Source organism: Mastigoproctus giganteus, chromosome 9, assembly GCF_048544385.1.
Source record: "Mastigoproctus giganteus isolate SK-2022 chromosome 9, ASM4854438v1, whole genome shotgun sequence".
In the NCBI taxonomy this organism is placed as follows: domain Eukaryota; kingdom Metazoa; phylum Arthropoda; class Arachnida; order Uropygi; family Thelyphonidae; genus Mastigoproctus; species Mastigoproctus giganteus.
The window spans coordinates 56622732-56645183 of record NC_143583.1 but is presented as its reverse complement, the minus strand read 5'-3'; the positions used below and the strand labels follow the sequence as shown (position 1 = coordinate 56645183).

At 41.6% G+C, this 22452-nt stretch overlaps 1 long non-coding RNA gene across 1 annotated transcript in view; it reads left to right on the top strand.

Annotated features, from left to right (window-relative positions):
• Positions 1-3531: 3531 nt before the first annotated feature.
• LOC150080261 (uncharacterized) overlaps positions 3532-22452 on the top strand; it is a 48254-nt gene continuing 29333 nt past the window's right edge. The window contains exons 1-2 of the long non-coding RNA XR_016547400.1: positions 3532-3627; positions 5692-5778. This is a non-coding gene — a long non-coding RNA (uncharacterized LOC150080261). The remainder of the gene's footprint in view (positions 3628-5691; positions 5779-22452) is intronic.

Here is a 22452-nt window from a genome sequence, read left to right as displayed (position 1 = left end):
CGAGCGATAGCGTTGAAACAGTCTCCTGACACAATGTACTCTTTTTCTCAGGTCAGATAGGTGAGAGTTCCATCAGGATACAGAAAATGCCCGAATTTTATTCCTTTTAGTTGATGCAGCAGTAGCACGAAGATAAAAAGCGTACTCGTTTGGATTCATTTGATTCAGAGAGGCAAGGCTGTCCTCGTTGAAGTTTAATCGTAAAGAAACATTGAAGAGTGGCCATTTTATAAATTTGATCGAATATCTACGAGGATTCTGTGCTGGCAGATGAACAACATTTTGGTTTTTAGAGATGGTAAAGGAGATCGCTCTATGGTCGCTACACGTGCGACCTTCACGGACCGTCCAATCATCTTTGTATTAAACAATTCCTGATATCCATAAAGACAAGTCGATATTCGATTCACACAAAGAGAAGAAAATACTGGAATGGTATGGTTTGTTTAAGATATATAAGGGTTCATTTTATTGCTGCTCCAAACAGGGGATCTGGAGTTGGCATCTGTTGTTAAGATAATTGTTGCAGAGGACAATTTGTCGAGGGCTATATCCAGATAATTCAGAGCCAGTTGGATGTAGTCAGAAGGAGGACAATATGATATAAAATGTATGGCTGATAGAGGAGACACATACACTCAGCAGAGGGAGTTTATAACAATGATATCAAGATTCGGGTTGAAAATGATGATTTCTCTTTTTGGAGAGTCCACCGAGAGGAGATTACCCTTAACGTAGTAGGAAAACCCATAATTTTAGAATGCTGCCTCTCATGATGCTGTACAAAACAAGGTTCCTGTAAGCACAACAAAGAAAAAAAAAATAACAAAGAATTTTCACAAACTATTAATATTATCTCATCGGCTACTGATCGAGAAATGGCATCACCAGACATAGTTGACCGTTGACGTCAGAACAACTCACACGTGTGCGAGTCCTTCACCAGTGTTTTTTTTTTTTCCCTTGGCCCTGGGTGAGTGGGTTCCCCAAGTGACGGTTTCCAACCTTCGTTTCCTCCCTACCTCCCTCATCTGGCGGACACCTTCTTTCTTCCTTCCCACTTTAACTTGCTCCTCTTTAGCAATCCCCCACCTTTTCTCTCTTTCTTCCTTTTTTTTTTTTTTTTTTTTTTTGTCTCTATCAGGAAGTTCAGGCGACCCTGGTAGAGACTAGTCAGAAACAATGGACTGCCTGGCTACATCCCAGTGGTGGTGGCGGACAACGTAGGGTCTCACTAGGCACACTGCTGCCGAAAGCCAGAAGAACAACCGCCATAACAACACACTACGCACCCTTCGGGCATTTTCAGAGTTCTGTTTACTTCGCATGAGTACAAATGGCGTAGTTGTGGGAAACCACCGGTGGCTGGCACTCGTCCCTAAACATCATGCCACTATGTAATAATAGAAGCTCATTATCTGCCTAGATCACATTGCCCAATCGCCCTGCCCTCGTGTCTTCCTTCCACTATATTGCGTATACTATTACTATTGCTATCAAAGGGTATGACTGCCTCTAGGGGGTCATCAGTGATAATTTTTACATTTTCTGTGAGAAGATTCGTTAACAAACGCTGCAGCACCACAACGCGTTAAACGTATCGTTTAACGTTCATATTTGAGATAAATTCATAAAACTCCTGCACTGTATATTCCCTCAAAACTAGTGATGCATCTATGTGACAAGGTATACCAAACGGATTCAACACTAATAATGGCTACAGTCATTTATAAATTGCTTCACCTTTTATAGTAGCCTGTCTAAGGATCATTAGAACAATTAATTAGCTGGATATAAAATCCATAAGGGAAAGAAATTGAAAACAACTATAAAACGTGGGCAAAGGCTGAAGGTAATTTACATTCTAGCCAGTGCAGGACCAAGATATTTTCGCGCCCCGGGCAGAAAGATTTTTCAGCGCCCCCTTTACTAAGGATATATATATATATTTTTTTTTTTTTAATATTTTTTATTATTATTATTATTTTTTTCATGATTTGTAAAAAAATGGCGCTTCGGGCAAGGGCCCTGATAGCCCGTGCTTTAATCCGGCACTGACTCTAGCTTATTCTTCATTTCGTCAAATGATGAATTATTCTTAGTTCAATCTGTTGAGTTTATTGTACGATTATTTTTAGAAAAGTAGAAATATTTTTCAGTTTCCAAAGAACTATCAAAAGAATAATCAGTGCATTGGTTCTCATCGGTGCATGCTAAAAACTTCACGCGACAGAATTCCATTCTATTTTAGTGCATAGTGTTAGGGTCAGATGCGGCGAAGATGTGGGAAACCACCTGTGGTTTCCCACATCTTCGCCGTATGTACTCTGTGAAGAAATACAGAACACTGTAAATGTCAGAAAAGTGTTGTTTGTTGGGTTCTGTTGTGTTTCCTGGCATTTGTTCTACACTGGTGTGCAAAACTTAAGGACCAACACTATTTCTAAAGGTTACAACCACAAAATCTTTACCTAGGATACTCTTTACTGATGAGAGTAGATTCAGTATCAGCAGCGATTCTGGACGTCAGGTAATCTGCCGAGAGGTTGGCACTCGATATCAGCGAGCAAACATCACTGAAAGGGATCGATATGGCGGTCGAGGTGTTCTCGTCTGAGGAGGCGTTATCTTGGATGGACATACACAACTCCAGATACTGGAAGGTGGTACTGTAATCGGTGCACGCTACTGTACTGAGGTAATCCTTCCCCGTGTGCGTCTGTTCCGAGGTACCATTGGCCCCGAGTTCGTGTTTATGGATGATAACGCCACACCCCATCGCACTGCAGCTGCTTATATGCTTTTTGGAAAGTGAGGGTATTGCTCGTATGGATTGGCCTGCCCGTTCCTTCGACCGATCTAAATCCCATCGAACTCATATGGGACGCTCTGGGGAGACGCCTAGCGGCACGTTCATACCCACCAGAAAATGTTCACCAGCTGAAGATGGCGCTGACAGAGGAATGGACGATGTTACCGCAAGAACTTATCAGCAACATTGTTCTAAGTATGGACAGACGGTGAAAGCCTGCATCGACATTAGGGGTGGGCATATCTCCTACTGAGGAACACCTCTTCTCTTTGTTCCATCTTTGGCAGTGATGCATCTGTATCATGGCAGCCAGTGCTATGTTGCCATTTTTGAATAAAGTCCCTCTGTACCGTTTTCTTTCCGTAGTTGTGTCGGTGTTGTTTTCTTCATCATTTTTGTACCTCACGAGGTTCCTTTGGTATGCTTTTCCCATACCCAGGCCTCTCCTATGAGAAGCTATAGGTGAAAACCTTACTAGTCCTTAAATTTTGCACACCAGTGTATTTTAGTGTGCAACATTGAATTTCTTAGGAAGTACAAGCAGCAGAAATTTAGAGGTCAAATCATTTAATTATACGCACAGTTATTCACAGCTGCGAAATCCAAAACAATTTCAAAATATGTAGGAACTATTTGAAACAAGAAACACTCCGCGAATCTGAAAGTAAGAGATAAAGTCTCATCTGTATTTTACACTGAGTCACTCTGATAAAGCGAAACCATTATTTCCTTCCATAAATTCTGTTTATAAAATATGGGTATAAAATAGGAAGTGTGACAGTCCTCGAGAAGAAAAATCCATTCACTTTATTCAGGTAAGATTCTGACTATTTACATTTCTTCCTTGGTCAACTAGTAACTTTACTTTGAGATTTACATTTCGAATTGCCCTTATCCGATTAATATTATGCGCGTGTTTGCTGATAGTAACGGGCCAAGTTACTCGGAAACCTCGAAGAGGGATCCGGCTTCCCGGGTGATATGTCTTTGTCTGTAAGAGCACCTGTTCAGAGGTCAATTTGAATGTTACGCCGGATGAAACACCCAACACACTCAAAAAAGGGGAAACGTATTACAACAGTCCACTGTGAAAAGGCCTGTGTGAGAAATTTGCCAGCCGCATTTGAATTTCAATAAAATCAATATGCTACCTTGGACAGCTAGTTTATTAACTAACAGTATATATATTGTGTGTATAGCCCTTTCGTATATATTGTATAATCATCGTCTTCCCAAACCGGGCGATGAACGCCAGAATTCTAATCCCATCGATAACAAAACCAAACCAAACTGTTTATTAGGGTCACTCAGCATGTTAATTCAATTATCCATGCGTACTGTGTCTGTAAATTGCATGTGTTCTCTTGTCGATTTTCCTGTTCTGCTGGACGAAAAGCCCCAATTTCTGGAGGAAAAAACCTTGCTGTCTATGCCTGAGACCGACTAACTCAGCCACGGAGAGAAAAAAAACCCATAAATTCCCCTCGTCATCGACGGGATTCGAACACCCGGGCCCTTCTCTCCGGTGTGTGGAGGACGGTGACGATACCACTATGGTACACGCGCAGACTCCCATCGATTACAGTAATAATTAATTTTTAATGGAGTCTTTTCACAGTCACACAGTCTGTCTCAGCAAAGAGTTGCATTTCTTTCCAGGAAACGCCGGTTTTAAGTCAGGAAAAACAGGAAAAACGAGCGAAGAATACACGAGGTTGCAGGCAATATACACTGAGTGATCACCGAATTATGACCACCTACCTAATACTGTTACATAATTTTAATTTTATTAGCATCTGGAAAGAGTATTTTATTCTAAGATTAATATTTTAACATATGGAGGATTTTTTAAAATTCAGTTCATAATTTTGATGAAAATAGGAATTATTTTTCGGTTATCTTATTTCGTAAATACGAAATAAGAAATATGAAATTTCTTAAATACAAAATAGGGATAACAAAAACTCTTATAATACCATTTTTTATTTTTATTATATTTTTTAATAAAATTTTTAATTAAAACTATTTTAATAATTTAAATATTTTTTTACTGCTTTTCTTTATTCTCCTGAAATGTATACACTCATTCCTGGACATCAGGATTGCTACAGGATGCACGTTGCTGTAAATATGTATTTGTATGACTAACACCCGCCTACTTCATATTATGCAGTTAAACGAAGGTTAACAAAAATAGAGCAAGTGTTCTCGATTAAAATGTTACAAAGGAAAAAGTATCAGGTTAATGAGAAGTCGATTTTCTGCAAGAGACCTGAAACAGACCTTAGAGAATATCAACTCGGAACGGTATCCCAATTCTTTGATTCGTGTACGCCTCCATGGTCATGCAACCGTACACCTGACAGAAAGAATCCTCATCCTGCTTCATGATAATGCACACAGCCATGTCAATCTGATTTGGCCATTGGTTCAAAAGATGCAATAGGAGGAATTGCCACATCCCGTGTACAGTTCAGATTTGTCATGATGTTGCTATTGTTTTTGGTCCGCTAAAGACATCATTGCACTCTCGACACTGAAGTCAAAACACCTGTCGAAGAATGGTTTCGTAAGCAGCAAAAAAAAAAAAAAAAAAAAAGAAAAGAGGAGTATAGAGACTAGTGAAGCAACAGGACGTATGTCTAGATATTAAAGAGTGATATTTTAATGATTTTGTTTAAAAGACATGGTAATTATGCATCACGATGCCGACTGTGGTTTCTGCAATGCAGAGGACTGTTGGAATGAAAGGGTAGATTCCTTTTTCCTGTCTTAGTTGCTAATTTCACCAGTTTGGCACTAATATTTTTCAATAATGTTAACATTTCAACTTTTTACTTATTAGCAATAAAGAATTTGTTTATTTATTTTTTTTTCAGATTTTTTATAAGTGAGGAAACGTCGTTCAATCAGAATGAAGGCAGTCGCCATAATCATGATTGTTGTAATCGCACTGGCTTTCTTCGGTAAGGCCGAATTACCATTTTACTTATTGCATGATCTAATACAATTCAATTGTGGACTTTATTTGTAAAAACATCAGTAAATTTTTAAAACGATTAATAATGATTAATAATTAAAATGATTAATAATTCAATATAACAAATAAATGAAAATAAATAAAATAAAATGCTTCCATTTTCATAGAGGGTTTTTATAATGTCTTTTTCCACTTTTAAAAAATTAACTGGTTTATAAAATGGAATAACATACACCTAACATAAGTTATGTGTCCACTCAGGTGTCTCTTCTGATTTATCACTTGGTTGCACTTTTTTTTTTTTTTTTTTTTAATGTGAACCCCAAACACGAGAGGTATTAGAACCTATAGTACTTAGTACCGTGCTTGGGTTGGAGGTTGAGAAGACGAAAGAAGATATTTGTTGACATTGGACTTGAACTTCTGTAAACTGTAATTTTCAGGAAATACGTATGAAGGAAGGTTGTTCCAGGAAACGGCAGCTGAATGAATAAACGAGGAAGATGAAAAGTTGGTTCAGTGAGTTTGTTGTTGTTGGAGTGGGATTTATTGGCTCAAGGGCTGCTATGACCATATTGCGCCTATACCGTTACCAGTGAGTTTGAAGTTGGACAGTAAATGGATGTTGGCTGGTGGCGGCACGTATTCGGACTGTTTTGAAAGAGAGAGCGGGAATTATAGAAGCAATTTCAGAAGAACAGTGCCCATGGAAGTATCTGTAGAAGAGGCATGCAGCAGAAACAGTACGTCTATGAGAAAGAGAGTAGAGAGATTCTGTTAGAGATGAATCATTAATTAACCTAACTGCCCTCTTCTGAATGGAATCAAGAAGCCTGAGAGAGGTTTTGGGGGCGCCACCCCAGATGTGGGAACAATATTCTATGGCAGGGCGGATATGCGATTTATACAGAGTGAGCAGCTGTTTGGAAGAAAAGTAACGCCGAGAGCGAAAGAGAAAACCAAGTTCTTTAGATGCAGAGGAGCAATATTTCTAATGTGCTTGTGCCAAGAAAGATTAGAAGTCGGGGTAATCCCCAAAAGAGATATATCATTTTGCCTAGAAATCGGAGTGTCACTAAAGATAAGTATAGGAGCAGAAGAATCCTTTTTGCGAGATATAAGACAAGACTGAGTTTTAGAAGGGTTGAAATCAACTAAGGTGTCTTTGCCCCACTGGAGAATTACCTGAAGAACGGCATTTAAGGAATTGGTAGCAGAGTTTCGAGAAGTTGAAGCTGATTAAGCAGGACAAGGTTTCACAAAATGGAGAGTGGAATGCAATGTGTTATCATCAGCAAAACTATGGATAGGATTTCCAGTCAATGGAAGAAGGTCATTAATATACAAGAGGAAAAGAGTCGGGGAAAGAACTGAACTTTGGGGTACACCAGCATTAATGGAGAAGTTAGAAGACAGAGAGCCATCTACCATCACCCTTAGTGAGCGATCAGAGAGAAAACTGGATAACCAATTACTAAAAACAGTTGGCAAACCATAAGATGGAAGCTTGTTTAGATGACCATTATGCCAAACACGATCAAAAGGCTTTGAGATGTCAAGAGCAACTACTTGTGTTTCACCGAACCTTTCCATTGAATTAGTCCATAAATGGGTAACATAAGCCAGAATATCACCAGTGGATCGACACTGACGGAATCCATACTGGCGATCATTGATCAGACGGAAGGTTTCTATGTAGTTTAAGAGTTGGCGGTTTATTGATTTCTCCATTACTTTAGAAAGAGTAGAAGAAATTGCAATGGGACGATAATTGGATGGGAGGGATTTGTCACCCTTTTTTAGGAACTGGCTGGATATGAGCAAATTTCCAAGCAGAAGGAAAAACACCTTTGGAATAAGAAAGTGAAAAAAGGCGGCAAAGAATAGGAGTAAGTTCAGGAGCACAGGTTTTGAGAACAAGTGGAGAAATACCATCAGGACCTGGAGCTTTCTTAGCATCAAGATTCATCAAAATCCTTCTGATATCCATTTGACGGAAGACCACAGGAGGCATTGAATGGACCGTGTTGGGAATGGTGGGAGGTGTTTTACCAAGATCATTAATACACGAGCTGGAAGAAAAATGGAATGCTTGCAGGTCAGCTTTATCCTTGGCTGAAGTGACAACAGAACCATCTGGTTTGGACAGAGGTGGGAGCAGAGATGGGCAAAAGTTGCAGCCAATAGCTTTGGCAAGAGACCAGAATGCTCGGCTACCATTAGGGCAAGAAGCAAGTTTTCTATTCTTAGCCTGTTCAAACTCTAGTTTGGACTGATTAATAACTGCTTTACAATTTTTGCGAGCTTTGGTATAGGCAGAAAATGAAACTGAAGAATTAGACACAAGCCAATTACGATATGCAACATTCTTCTCTTAAACAGCCTTAGCACATTTATTGGAAAACCAAGGTTTAGATAAAGGACGAGATTTTAAAGTGGAGTGTGGGATAAAGGATTCCATTCCTGCAAGAATAATTTCACTGACACGATCTGAGCAAACGTTGACATCAGAAGTTTTGTAACAGTAATCCGACCAAGGAAAAGAAGAAAAGAAGTCTGGCAGATCATCCCATTTTGTTTTCCTGTAATGACAAACAACAACAGGTTGGGAATAGTCATGAGATAAAGGTTCCATTGGAGAAGAGACAATCACCAAGTCGTGATCTGAAGTGCCTAAAGGACCTTTCCCTTCGACCATGTACTTAGAAGAGTTGTTTGTGAGAAAAAGATCAAGCGTATTGGCTGTATGATTAGGATTGTCCGGTATTCTTGTAGGTAAATGAACAATCTGTGCTAGGTCATTAGTAATTAGCATTAGCATTTTAGCATTAGTAGAGGCATCTGATGCAAGAAAGCAAGCTTATGCAGCATCAGCCAAAAAAAAAAAAAAAAAAAAAAACCACTCCCACTTCACCCCTCTGTTCGTTCAAAATACCTGTCCAGCTGAGCCTTAAACTTATTTAGGCTATCAGCTTCAACGACAAGGGATGGAAGTCTGTTCCACCAACCAACCACTCGCTGGCTAAAGGCAAATTTCCGCACGTCTATCCTACATCTGTCTTTCCTCAATTTGAATTTATGCCCTCTCAGGTGATTATTCTGAGCGAGAGGAAGATTCCCATCAGCATTGAGCATGCTCAAACCATTCAATGCTTTATACACCTCTATCAGATCACCTCGCTGGTGCCTAGTCTCCAGACACTGCAATTTGCAAATCTTAAGCCTTTCTTCGTAAGAGCACCCCCTTGTTCCATTCACCAATCTTGTTGCCCTTCTCTGTACTCGTTCCAGCAGCTCTACATCCTTCTTGAAATGAGGCCTCCAGGCCTGTATACAGTACTCTAGGTGTGGCCTGACCATTGCCTTATACAAGGGAATAATCACCTCCTTATCCCTGCTAGAAAAATTCCTATATATCATTGACAATACACCATGAGCTACTCTTGCAGCCCGTCTGCACTGCTCAGAGAACTTCATATCTGCCTGCACAACCACCCCCAGGTCCCTTTCATTCTCTACCACTGTCAGTGCAATACCACAGAGTTGATACGTTGCTCTGGGGTTGCTGTTTCCTTTGTGTAGTACTTTACATTTGTCAATGTTAAACTTCATCTGCCACCTCTCAGCCCATCTGCTCAACCTTTCCAGATCCTGTTGCAGCAGCATAGTGTCAGTAGTGTCCTTGACAACCCTGCCTACCTTTGTATCGTCTGCAAACTTGGACATTAAGCTTGATATACCATCATCAATATCATTTATGAATACAGAAAACAATAATGGACCCAACACTGAGCCCTGAGGGACTCCACTAATAACATTAGTCCACGACGAGCAGTGTCCATTGATTACCACTCTCTGTCTTCTCCCCCTCAGCCACCCCTTTACCCACAGCAGCAATTTGCCTCCAATGTTACACTGCTCCAATTTGTGCAGTAGTCTTCCATGTGCAACAGTATCAAAAGCCTTTCTAAGATCCAAGTATATAATATCAAAGTTATTCCTGCATCCAGTTCCTTTGTGACTGCATCATAGTATCCAATCAAATTGGTCAGGCAAGACTTCCCCTTAACAAAACCATGCTGTGTCCGAGCTATAACTGAAGTCTTGTCTAAATGATCCTGCAGTGCTTCTTTAACTAGTGCCTCCATTAATTTTCCTGGAACAGAAGTTAAACTCACAGGTCTATAACTGCTTGTGTCAGCTTTTGATCCTCCTTTGTGAATTGGGGTCACATTTGCACATCTCCAGTGTATGAGTACCTCCCCTGAGTCCAAGGAAGCTCTCATATTTATGGCTAAGGGTTTGCTTACTTCCTTTGCTGCCTCCTTTAATATAACTGGATAGATCCCATCCACCCCGGGTGCCTTTCTTGTGTTATCTTCAACAATTTCTCTTCCACTTTACTCTCAGTTATTACAAGATTCTCTAGCTGACTGCTAGAGTTGAATACACCTTTGGCTTTCCCCTCGCTAAATAACTCCTCATGTGTGAATGTCGATGCAAAATATTCATTTAGTTTGTTAGCTACCTGAGCAGGATCATCAACAGTTGACCCATCGATATCAAGTGGACCAATCTGATTCATCCCCTTCCTTCTAGAGTTTACATAAGTAAAGAACTCTTTGCTGTTTCTCTTTGCATCCCTTGCCAAAGATTTCTCGTAATCTGCCTTCGCCTGCCTAACCTCCTTTGTAACTTGGTTACAGATCAACTTGTATCTATCATAGGCTTCTGTGTCATGTGTTAATTTGTATGTATCCCATGCATGTTTCTTCTCTGCCATATGCCTCATCAGTTCATCTGACATCCATTTAGGCCTAAACCTTGAACAATATTTCTTAGTTGGTATGTAAAGTCTAGTAGCTTCCAAGATATTGGAAAAGCCTCAGCATCTCGACCTGCTGGGTCGATGTGACTAGAAAACGGAAGCCAGCTGGAGTTGTGCACATTAAAATCACCAAGGACAATAACCTCACTGTTAGGAAAGTTGGACTGGAGAAAGTCAAGTTGCAAAGAGAGGAAGTCAAAGAGCTCCAAGTGATTAGTGGAGTTGGGAGAACGGTAGAGACAACAGATGAATTTGACACAATGAGGTAGAGAGATTTTAAGCCAGAGAAGATTAAAGAGAGGAGATTCCAAATTGCCAAGTCTCTGACAGGGAATATCAGAACGGACATATGCGCCAGTACCACCTTTGAGGCGAAAGGAATCATACAGCGAATAATTTGGGCATCTGAGATTATCAGTGGTTGAATCAACCGATAACTGAGATTCTGTCAGGAAAAGTACATGGAGTTTGGCAGACTGCAAGTGGAAATGGACATCATTGAGATTAGAATTGAGAGCACGTATATTTGTGAAATGAATTAGGAAGTGCTTGGGAGGTTTAGATCTTTTCGCAGATAAGCTTGCTCTATTAGTTTGATAATTCATGGTGTATTCAATAGTAAGAAAGTCGGTGGGACATGCTGTATGAAGTAATGAAATTTTGGGATGTGCCGTACACTGTGAATTACTGTGATTTAGAGTTTAAAGTTTATTTCCAGAATTCCAGAATGATTTTGTTATTTTTGTTTGTTGTTTCATTATATTATACACTGAGTGGTCACTGAATTATGACCACCTACCTAATACTTCGTAGGTCCTCCTTTGCCCTCAGTATACAGAAGCTATCCAACGTGGCATTGATTCAACAAGATGTCGGAGGCGTTTGGGAGGTATGCCCAACCAAGCTGTGTGTAATGCGCCCTGCAATGCAGGTATGGAGGTGATTGGTGTATTCAGACGCCTGAAATGGCTTTCCACAATGTCCCTCAAATGCTCTACGGGATTGATATAGGGAAGTATAGTCTAAAGTGTAAAGTGTGTTTGGGGTCAAACGGCACCAGGGGTTTCCCCCATCTCCGCGTAGTTTACATTGTCGTGTGATACAGTACACTGTAAAGGCCAGAGATTTAAAAGTGTATGGATATTGTAGATGAGTAGTGTTGTGTACCGTTGTTCTTCTGGCCATTTAGCCGCCAGGCCTCTGCTGAGGCCAGACGTTGCCCACACTTTGCCCCGTGGAGGCAGACCAGGTACACCAATATTTTAAATAAGTACTCTGGCAGGTCCTGCCACCTAGTTTCCTGAGATTTCAGTGGCTAGGACCTAAAAAAAAAAAAAAAAATAAAAAAAAAATAATAATAATAAATAAAAAAAATAATAATAATAATAAAAAAAAATAAATAAAATAAAATAAATAAAATAATAAAATAAATAAATAAAAAAAAAAAATTGAGAGGTTATCGCGTGGTGGTTGTGCTAGGATTGTGAGGCCGAAAATTGTGGGCGAATCAAATTTGGCTGTAATTAAGTTTGGATGTGTGGGGCTTTCGCTTGCGTGCAGGTAGAGTGGGAGGGAGACTGAAGGCTGGGGGGGCGACAGACAGAAGAATGGAGTCGATAGGGAGGGTGACTCCAAAATTTGGTGGGGCATGCCCATGCCCCACCAGAAGAGAAAGTGTGGGTGGCAAGGAGAGGTATGAGGTATGAGGTATTGAGGGTCTAGCGGCTCCTGGGATTTCTCCCATCTCCGCGAATGTTCTATGTATCGGTGACAGTACCCTGTCAAAGCCAGAGATTTAGAAGTGTGTGGGTCATGAGTAGTGTTATATGTTGTGCCCATTGTTTCTCCGGCTTATTGGCCGCCAGGCCCCTAATGGGACCAGACGTTGCCCATACCTCGCCACGTGGAGGCTAGCCGGGTGTTACCATTGAGTCAATTGTACTCTGGCGGGTCCTGCCACTTACTTTCCTGGGATTTTAGTGGCTAGGACCTAAAATAAAATTGGAACGACCGCGGTTGATTTTAAATCACTTACATTAAAGCACTAATATGGGGTTTGACGCTGAAAGCCTGTTTCTAAAGTGCCTAAAAGGTTGGGCGAAAATTTTTGGTGTATTTTAAATTTGGACGTGTAGGGCTATACGCTGTGCAAGAAAAAGTGCTGGGAGGGGAGAGTGAAGGCTGGGGGGTGAAATAGGAAGAAGAGGGTCGATAGGGTAGGTGACCCCCAATTTTTCAGTGAGGCATGCCCATGCCCCACCAGAGGGAAGAAATGGTGTGGCAGGGAAGAGAGGCGACAGCAAGCCGTCACCTCCCCCCCCCTGCCGGGAGTGGGAGTAAAAGAATTGCACTGCACAAGAGAGTGCAGAGCATAGAGCCAATATGGCTCCGTTGAGGCAGCAACTTGGAGTTTCTCTATCTTCGTTGGTCTTCTCTGTCATTGATAGCCATATTTTTCCTCAGCTAGGAACACTGGTCAGGTCCATTGTTGGTCTGTTAGCTATGGCTGTGGTTCTCTTCACCATGGAAAGATCCGCAGCTCCATGGGGTTATTCTTGCGATCGCTGGTTTTAGATGATTAGTAGTAAGCAGGTTCCTGGGCGAGGTTCTCCTTGAGTCATCTCCACGCGTGTTCTGTGTCTCCTTTTTTTTTTTTTTTTTTTTTTATCTTCTTCTGTAGATGGCTATCAGTGTTTTACGCCTACCAAATAGTTTTTGGGCATATTCCTTTAGCTCCCTGTATTCCTCAAGTGAGTCCAATAGATGTGATTCCAAGTTCTTGGGGAGGTAGTGTATTGCGGTGATCAGTCTGCACCTGAGGTCCTCATAATGGGTGCAATCATACATAATGTGCTCCCAGAACTCAAGCTCCCCACAGGCACATCTCGGATCCACCTCAATCCCCAGCGCTGCCAGCTTGGCTTTAAAGGCCCCGTGACCAGTCAATAAATAGGTGGTATATAAGCCAGGTTGAAACCAAGTTGGGTGACTGGGGTACATCCTGTCGATGTTCGGAATGAATTTCCTGGTGATATTTCCCTTATTTGAGTTGGCCCAACGCTCTGCCAAACTTGCATCAGGTGTTTTTGCAGCCTTGTCTTTTCATTTTTTTGTGGTGCATTAACGTCCACAGTATAGCCATGGTATGTACAAGGTATTCCTTTCTCTATGTGGTAGTTCATTCCCCTACGCATGATCTCTAAGTCAAGGGGAAGAGCTCCGGCCAAGACCTGCAGCGCGTGGGTACTGGTTGTCCTACAAGCACGTGTAACTGTCAGTAGGATTGTTCTTTGCGTTGCATCAAGGATGCGTCGGTTTACTACAGTTCCTGTTTTGGAAAACCATATTGCTGAGGCGTAAGTGATGATCGGTAGGAAGGTTGTTTTATAAAACAATGACAGGGTGCGTTGGTTTAACCCCCAGTCCCGCCTGACGATCCTAGCCACCAATCCAGAGGTGATTGGTGGCTAGGATCAGAGCCAAAATCTCTTGATTTTGGCTCTGATATAAGTTAGATGGTGTTTAAAGGTAAGATTACCATCCAGTATAACTCCTAAATATTTTAACTGGGTCACTAATTTTATTGTGGTAGGTCCCACCTTTATTTGTGGCGGTCTACGTATATCAAGCTTGCCTTTTAGCAGGACGGAGGACGTCTTTGTTGTTGATATCGTCAGGCAGTGGGTTCTGGTCCAGTTTTGCAATATCAGCATTGCCTGATTGGCCTTTTCCTCTAGCTGGGCCCGGCTATCTGCAGCAATGGTGAGGACCAAATCATCAGCAAAGGCCTGGGAGCGCACATCACCGAGGTGCAAAGCCAAGAACCCATCCAAAACCATATTCCACAGGAGCGGTCCCAGAACAGAACCCTGGGGACATCCCCTGTGGACATCACGATTCACTCTACCATAAGGTGCTTCCACGATGATGCGTCTCTCGGAGAGATATGACCTAATTATGGAGTATAAGTTGATCGGAACTTGTGCCAGCCTTAGTCTTGCCAGTACGCTCGGCCACCAAATGGTGTCTAACGCCCCAGCGAAGTCAACGGAGATGGCTAGAAGATATTTATTATTGCAGTTTGCTGCTAATTCCGATAGGCTACGCAAGGCTTCCACAGTAGACGAACCCTTCTTGAATCCGTATTGCGATGTCTCTGTGAGTTTCGCTGCCTGGTAATGCTGATGTATCCTTGTGCAGAGTAGTCTTTCAAGCAGTTTGCTTGCAACCGGCAGTAGGGCTATTGGCCGATAAGAGTTTGGCAGGTGGGGTGGTTTGTTCGAATTTTTGGCGATTAATTTTACCTTTGCTGTCTTCCAATTTTTGGGGAAGATGCCCTTAGCCAAGCAGCTGTTATATAGGTGTAAGAGGAGGTCTGGAACGATCTCCACGGTCTTCTTAATAATTTCGGGTTCTAAGTAGTCCAGGCCTGGACATTTATTATTTCTTATCAGGGTTGCCATTTGTTGTAGTTCATCCCGTGTGAAGGGTGGCTCCTGAGTGTCTGTTGAATAAACTTCATTATCTTGACAGATGATAAGTTGCTCTGGCAGTGTTGGCTCTATTGGTTTCGGGAAGATGGCATCCAATATATTGCTTATAGATTGTTGCCACGTGGTGGTATAATCACCTTGTGGTGTCTGGGTGGTTGAAATGACTTCCCCCCTGGGAAGTTTATTCGTCACTATCTTGTATACCACACCCCAGGGTTCAGTGTTCCCTGTTGTGCTAACAAAGGTCTCCCAGGCCTTGCGTTTGCTCTTGACGATCGCATTTGTGTAGCTGTTTCTGGCTTCTCTATATCTTTCCCTTAAAGCTTCAACCTCATGGGCCAGCCATGTGCGCCTTGCCCGTTGGAATTGTTTTCTTCTTTTAATTGTTTCTCGTCTGAGCTGTTGAATTTCCAGGGTCCACCACGGGACAGCCCCCCGGATCAGGCTTCTTCTTTTTATTGCTGCATTGCTGGCTTCTGTTATTATCTTGGTTACTTTAGTTTGGGTTTTATTGGGTTCCTCGAGCTGATTTGTCTCAGTTAGATAGCCGTTGCTGGTATTAGGATTTCCTTAAAACGTTCCCAATTTGCTTTGCGAATGGCATAGCGGCTTTGTATTTGCTTGGATATTGGGGCTCTGTCAAGTGACCTTGCTATCTGATAGGTAATCACTCTGTGATCGGACGTTGTCCACGAATCCCGAACAAGCCAATCCTTTATATAGACTGCGACGTTCCTAGTGGACAGCGTGACGTCGATCGTGGCCTCCCACAGTGTGTTACAGAACGTGGGCAGTTGGTGCGGTTGGGTGGCAAGGAGGGAAGGAGATAGAGGGACCATCACCTCCCCCCCGGCCAGGGAAAGGGGAGAAAAGTGGACCAGGCAAGGGCGCCAGGTCAGATCGCCAATAAGGCTAGTGTGCAGAGAGGCTCTGCAGTTTCTTCAGTCGGTGGAATGTCATTTTTGGGACATTGTCCCATCCGAGGTTTACAAAGTCCAGTTTATTTTGTAGCCATTCATTGGTTAAGATCCCATCCGAGGTTATTTAGTCCAGTCAGCTTGGATGTGCATTTGCGATTTCATTTTGTTTCTTCTGTTATGAAGTCGGATCCCTGGGGGTTTGATTTGTTCTGGTGGTCCTTAGTGGTGTCGAATTGTTTTTCTGATTATGGGCAGCTTTTATGGGTACTTGCATTCTCTTCATTGCAGTGGTTGCGGCTGGGGGAAGGTCCGTCTTCTGCTGGAAGTATGCTGGAAGTCAGAACTGTGTTCCTCAAACCATTCCTGCACAAGTGCCCGATGGCTCGGCGCATTGTCGTCTTGGAAGGCACCATCGCCATTCTGAAAAAAGTGTAACATAGCATGGTGTACACAGTCAGCAAGCAGTTGACGATAGCAGAGACCACTGATACAGTGTTCCACATGCACCAGGAGTTCAAGTTCCAGCCAGTGAAACACGTCTCGCACAATACAATAGTGCAGGCCGCAGGCCGCCTCCACCGGCCTGCACTTTTGAAACCATGTATGATGGATCAAGAACCTCATGTTGTTGACAACAAATCCGTACACGACCATCCACGGTGTGGAGTAAATAACGTGATTCATCCGAACAGCACACCTTCTTCCAGTTTTCTAAGGTCCAACTTGCATGCTATTTGCACCAGGCGAGTCTTTCACGCCGATGAACCTTGCTTAGGAGAGAATGCCGTAGGGGTCGTCTGCTAGTATATACGTCCCAGCGTGCGACGCATAGTCATGCCATATATTATTCCGGGTTGGCTCATGTTGTATTGGGTAGTGAACTCTTCAACAGTGTTGCGCGTGTTCGCCTGTACGAGTCGTCGGACCCGGCGCTCCCCTATAACATCACCATTTTGCTGACCTTTGCAGTTTTTGCGTCGGGATCGGGTCGTTGTTTGAACATTTTGACGTCAGTCCTGGTACACTTTAACAACGGCGGCTCTGGGAACCCCACCAGTTCAGCCGTTTGGGAAATCGAGACACCGGCTCGTCAAGCACGCACAATCTGTCCTTTATCAAAGTCCGATAAATCCTTCCTTTTACCCATCACGCTCGGAATTTTACTACCTACTGAACAACTGGCACCTTATCTATGCTACGTAGGTCGACTAACTGTGCACTCTCCTATCTCACGTGGTCAAGGGGTCGTATTCAGTTTTCATAGTAGTGGTTATAATTCAGTGATCACTCAGTGTATGTGAGATATGTTGTAATTCTTTTCTGTTTCAATAAATTAACAATAATTATTTTTAAGTTTTATTTTATTTTTTAATCGAAATATTTTGGGACGTCAAATTGGATTCCTCTTAGGGTCACAGAGGCTCTGCTTACAACTTTCGGATTAGTATTGTTTAATGCAAAATTATGCGAGAATACAATGAAGAAAGAAACCTCTGAAGGTCCTACATAGGAGAATATATCAAGATTTATTAAACACAAATTTATAATTCTCACAATATTAATCGAGGTGGACCTTACCTCCATTTATCATCACTATGGTGTCTTTAAAAAAAAAATTGGTTCTTCATTAAAATTAATATTAAACAGGGATACAAATATATCCGACACTTTTAAACCAACAAAAAGAAAAATAAATAATGATAACAAAATAAGCAAATAATAACTTGCCATTCCATGAGGAAAACTTTCAACTTTATTTTTATTAATTTACAAAATGAGGGATTCACCCGAAAGGCTTCTCCCTTCATGATTCTAGATCTTATGTTTATTTTACTTGGCCTTCGAATCGAGGCTAAGACTTCAGTATGGGCTTCCTTGCGAGCCGACGATTTCAGTATGGGCTTCCTTGCGAGCCGACGATTTCAGTATGGGCTTCTTTGCGAGCCGACGCTTTGAGTAGGGCCTTCGATTCGAGGCCAAGACTTCAGTAAGGGCTTCCTTGCGAGACGACGATTTGAGTAGGGCCTTCGATTCGGGGCGAAGATTTCAGAGGGCCTTCGATGCGAGGACAAGACTTCAGTATGGGCTTCCTTGCGAGCCGACGATTTCAGCATGGCTTCTTTGCAAGCCGACGATTTGAGTAGGGTCTTCGATTCGAGGCGAAGATTTCAATATGGACTTCTTTGCGAGCCTACGATTTGAGTAGGGCCTTCGATTCGAAGCGAAGATTTCAGTAGGGCCTTCGATGTGAGGCCAAGACTTCAGTATGGACTTCTTTGCGAGCCTACGATTTGAGTAGGGCCTTCGATGCGAGGCCAAGACTTCAGTAAGGGCTTCTTTGCGAGCCTACGATTTGAGTAGGGCCTTCGATGCGAGGCCAAGACTTCAGTAAGGGCTTCTTTGCGAGCCTACGATTTGAGTAGAGCCTTCGATGCGAGGCCAAGACTTCAGTAAGGGCTTCCTTGCGAGCCGACGATTTGAGTAGAGCCTTCGATTCGAGGCCAAGACTTCAGTAAGGGCTTCCTTGCGAGCCGACGATTTCAGCATGGCTTCTTTGCAAGCCGACAATTTGAGTAGGGCCTTCGATTCGAGGCGAAGATTTCAGTAGGGTCTTCGATTCGAGGCGAAGATTTCAGTAGGGCCTTCGTTTCGAGGCCAAGAATTCAGTAAGGGCTTCCTTGCGACCGACGATTTGAGTAAGGCTTTTGATTCGAGGCCAAGACTTCAGTATGGACTTCTTTGCGAGCCTACGATTTGGGTAGAGCCTTCGATTCGAGGCCAAGAATTCAGTAAGGGCTTCCTTGCGAGTCGACGATTTGAGTAGAGCCTTCGATTCGAGGCCAAGACTTCAGTAAGGGCTTCCTTGCGAGCCGACGATTTCAGCATGGCTTCTTTGCAAGCCGACAATTTGAGTAGGGTCTTCGATTCGAGGCGAAGATTTCAGTAGGGCCTTCGATGCGAGGCCAAGACTTCAGTATGGACTTCTTTGCGAGCCTACGATTTGAGTAGGGCCTTCGATGCGAGGCCAAGACTTCAGTATGGGTTTCTTTGCGAGACGACGATTTGAGTAGGGTCTTCCATTCGAGGCCAAGATTTCAGTAGGGCCTTCGATTCGAGGCGAAGATTTCAGTAGGGCCTTCGATGTGAGGCCAAGACTTCAGTATGGACTTCTTTGCGAGCCTACGATTTGAGTAGGGCCTTCGATGCGAGGCCAAGACTTCAGTATGGCTTCCTTGCGAGCCGACGATTTTAGTAGGGCCTTCGATTCGCGGCCAAGATTTCCGAGCCGACGATTTCAGTATGGGCCTTCGATGATAGCTGCGTGTTTCAGTAGGGACCTTCGGGGAGCAGGTGGAGCAGTTATGTTCTATGTGAGGAGTGCCGTAGATATTATAAAGCAGACGATCTTTTATATCTTATGCTTCTGTCAGCGTTGTCAATCCAGTTGGTTCCAACAGATCGTTCACCATTTGGTTTTTTGAAGTTTGTCGCAAGCACCTCGCAATCATATTTGATATTCTCTTCGAATAATACACTTTCTTTAATCAGATCTTTTTGTGCCTTGTAACTGGTCAAAGTGCAGTAGAGTTGCGGTTGAACGGAAGTTAATAGATGCGATTTAGAAAACCATACATATGTTGAAGAGCTCCTTCGTCTGTTTAAGAATTGAGACGTGACTATATACAGGGCCAACGTGTCAGGATGTCCAAAATAACAAATGCGAGCCACAGTAGGTGTACTCATTGATAAAAACAATTTAGGTGTGTGCACTCGCTGTCCAAACGATGAAACAAAACCTAACTAATAACTATAAATTACATAAGTAATAACATAAACTTGTACTAGTTATTCTGTCTTTTCTGGAATTTAGATTGGAGAATATATACAAGTTTCTCCAACTTCGAATTTGATAAGAAACTTGGCGAGCCCGCAGTAAAAGATGCTCCTTCGTATAAAAAGAATTTAAGTGTGTGCGGGCTGGCAACCAGAAATGGAATAGTGAGCAGTTTAGGTTCTCCACCTTCTGATCCTGATGGAATAAACTAACCTTTCCCAGAGTGAAGCGGATTGTTTGTTCTTGAGGCCATCCCTTGTGACGATGCATTGTCGATAGTTTGCCACTTTCGGCATTCTTTTTCCAGTAAAGTATAAATGCGTATCCGCCATCTTTGCTTTTAGTTCCCTTCTCTTTTGTCTTTCCTTCTCCAACAGTTGAAATATTTCCAACTCCCGTTCTTCATAACTGAAATATAAATTGCGCATTATTAAATTCTTCTTCAAAGACAGGATAAGAGTATGTTGGTGAACTTTCCAAAGATAAAAAGTAAAGGATTTTTAGAAATGTATATAGTTTAAAATAATTAACACATTGGCAGTAGCTTAGAAGTTGTAATGAGCATCCTTCACCCCGGGGGGTGGGTCGGTCGTATCCCGTTATTGAATATTTACGCAACATATCTTTATATTAATTATAATAAACGCTGCTGATAAATGTTAATGATAATTATAATAAATATTAATAATCAAATTAAATTAAAATATGTCACGAATTAAAATATTTTCGTTTAATTATTAATAATTACTATTTTTCTTATGTGTTAAGTAATCATTTTATTAATATATATAAACATAATATAAATAAGTAGAACAAATATATTGTTCTACTTATTTATATTATGAAACAACACAAAGAAACAAAAGAAACAACCAAATCCAGATTTGAATACTTACTCGAAGAAGCGCACAGAGGCGAGTCCTTCTGCAAAACTTACAGATCTTATGGGAGGAAGAGCAAGAGGTATACCTGGATTATTCTCTATTTGCTGCGCATCTTGTTGCATATTCAGAGGAACCTCATTAGCTATTTCAGGTACTACGGGATTGATTTCAACTATTTCATCATTAGCTTGGTTTTCAGCATCTGGTTGGGGATCTGAAGCATCTATATTAGGATTTGCATTAATTGCATCACCTACTTCTAGATCCGGATCAATTTCGGAAACTGCCATTTCATCATTAGGAATTTCTTTACCATCTACAGATTTGGCCTCATTTTCTTTCATATTCTTTACAGTTTTAGCCTCGCTGGCACTTTCAGTAGCTATTAATTGAGTCTCATTTCCTTCCAAAATTTGCTCAGAGGTAAAACCATCGTCTATTTTATTGACAACTGGTAAAGCAATGTCCTCAATGGCCTTTTCCTGTGCTTCTCCTGAAAAGTTTCTCTGATCACAATTGTCTCTGTCGTCTTCAATATTTCCGTTGTTTTCAGGAGAAAGATGAATGAAGGGATCACATTCTGAAGGGAGAGGTAAATTTGCTTTTTCCTCTTCTCGAAATGAAAACACTGAATCCGTATTAGATTCCCTCTTTAAACAGGGACATAATGCTGTAAGAAACAGTAGTAGAAATATCGTTAGAGAACGAGTTTCATTGGCATTAGTTATATAACAGACTGCAAATATTACGAAAAGCCGAAGTAGTGAAACATTTTAAAATATAACGATAAAACTAATCTCGTTTGAACTCACGGAAACCGGATTAGTTAAATGGAATGGAACGATTACTGTGTTCTTAACATTTACCAATCCTGGATTCGACACACAATTTCTATTGACAATATTTCCCTCTTAGGAGCTTCTTTATAGGTGCCATCTCACTGCTAAATTTTAACTGCTCTGGAATTGTCTTGCGGATGTTATTCACTTTCAACTGTATATTATTAGAACTTTGAGTATCTTCTGCTTATTTAACTAAACTGCTTGGTGGAAACGTAGTGAAAAACTGCGATTGTTATGGGAATTGAACAAAGGAATTACAATAATGAACGAAGATTGGTAAATTGAGAACTCATCCTCAAATGAATGTGTTCTTCGTAACAATGCGAGTTACAATATCAGAACGGAACAACAATCCTTTGTCGTTATCTAAAGTGAAAACAGAGAATTGACGAAATACAAATATTTCATAACCTCAGAAAAGATGATTGTTTTTTTTCTTTTACCACTACGTAGAGCATGTCATTTTTGAGAAGAGTGTGTGCTCAAGAAAAGGTTTTCATTGTGTACGGTAAACGCGAATGTACTCATCAATAAAAAATTTAATAACAATAAATTATTAATTACGGGCGCGATTGTTTCCGTGGTTACGATTTTGGAAGAGTAATGTGATGTATCCGAGCTTGGATCAGGCTACGGATAAAAACAAATAATTAAATTAAAGTTAATCTTATTACTATTAAAATTAAATTAATTACGCATACCTACTACAAGATCGAAGTGATGGCTAAGGCAGAAGCCTTAGCCGCCACTTCGATCGATAATTAATCGATTCCACCTTAGCAGCTGGATGATGATAACAAAGAGGAATCTGAGACTGTATCTTGTTTGTTGCAGAATCAAGTCATTCCCATTTTGGTA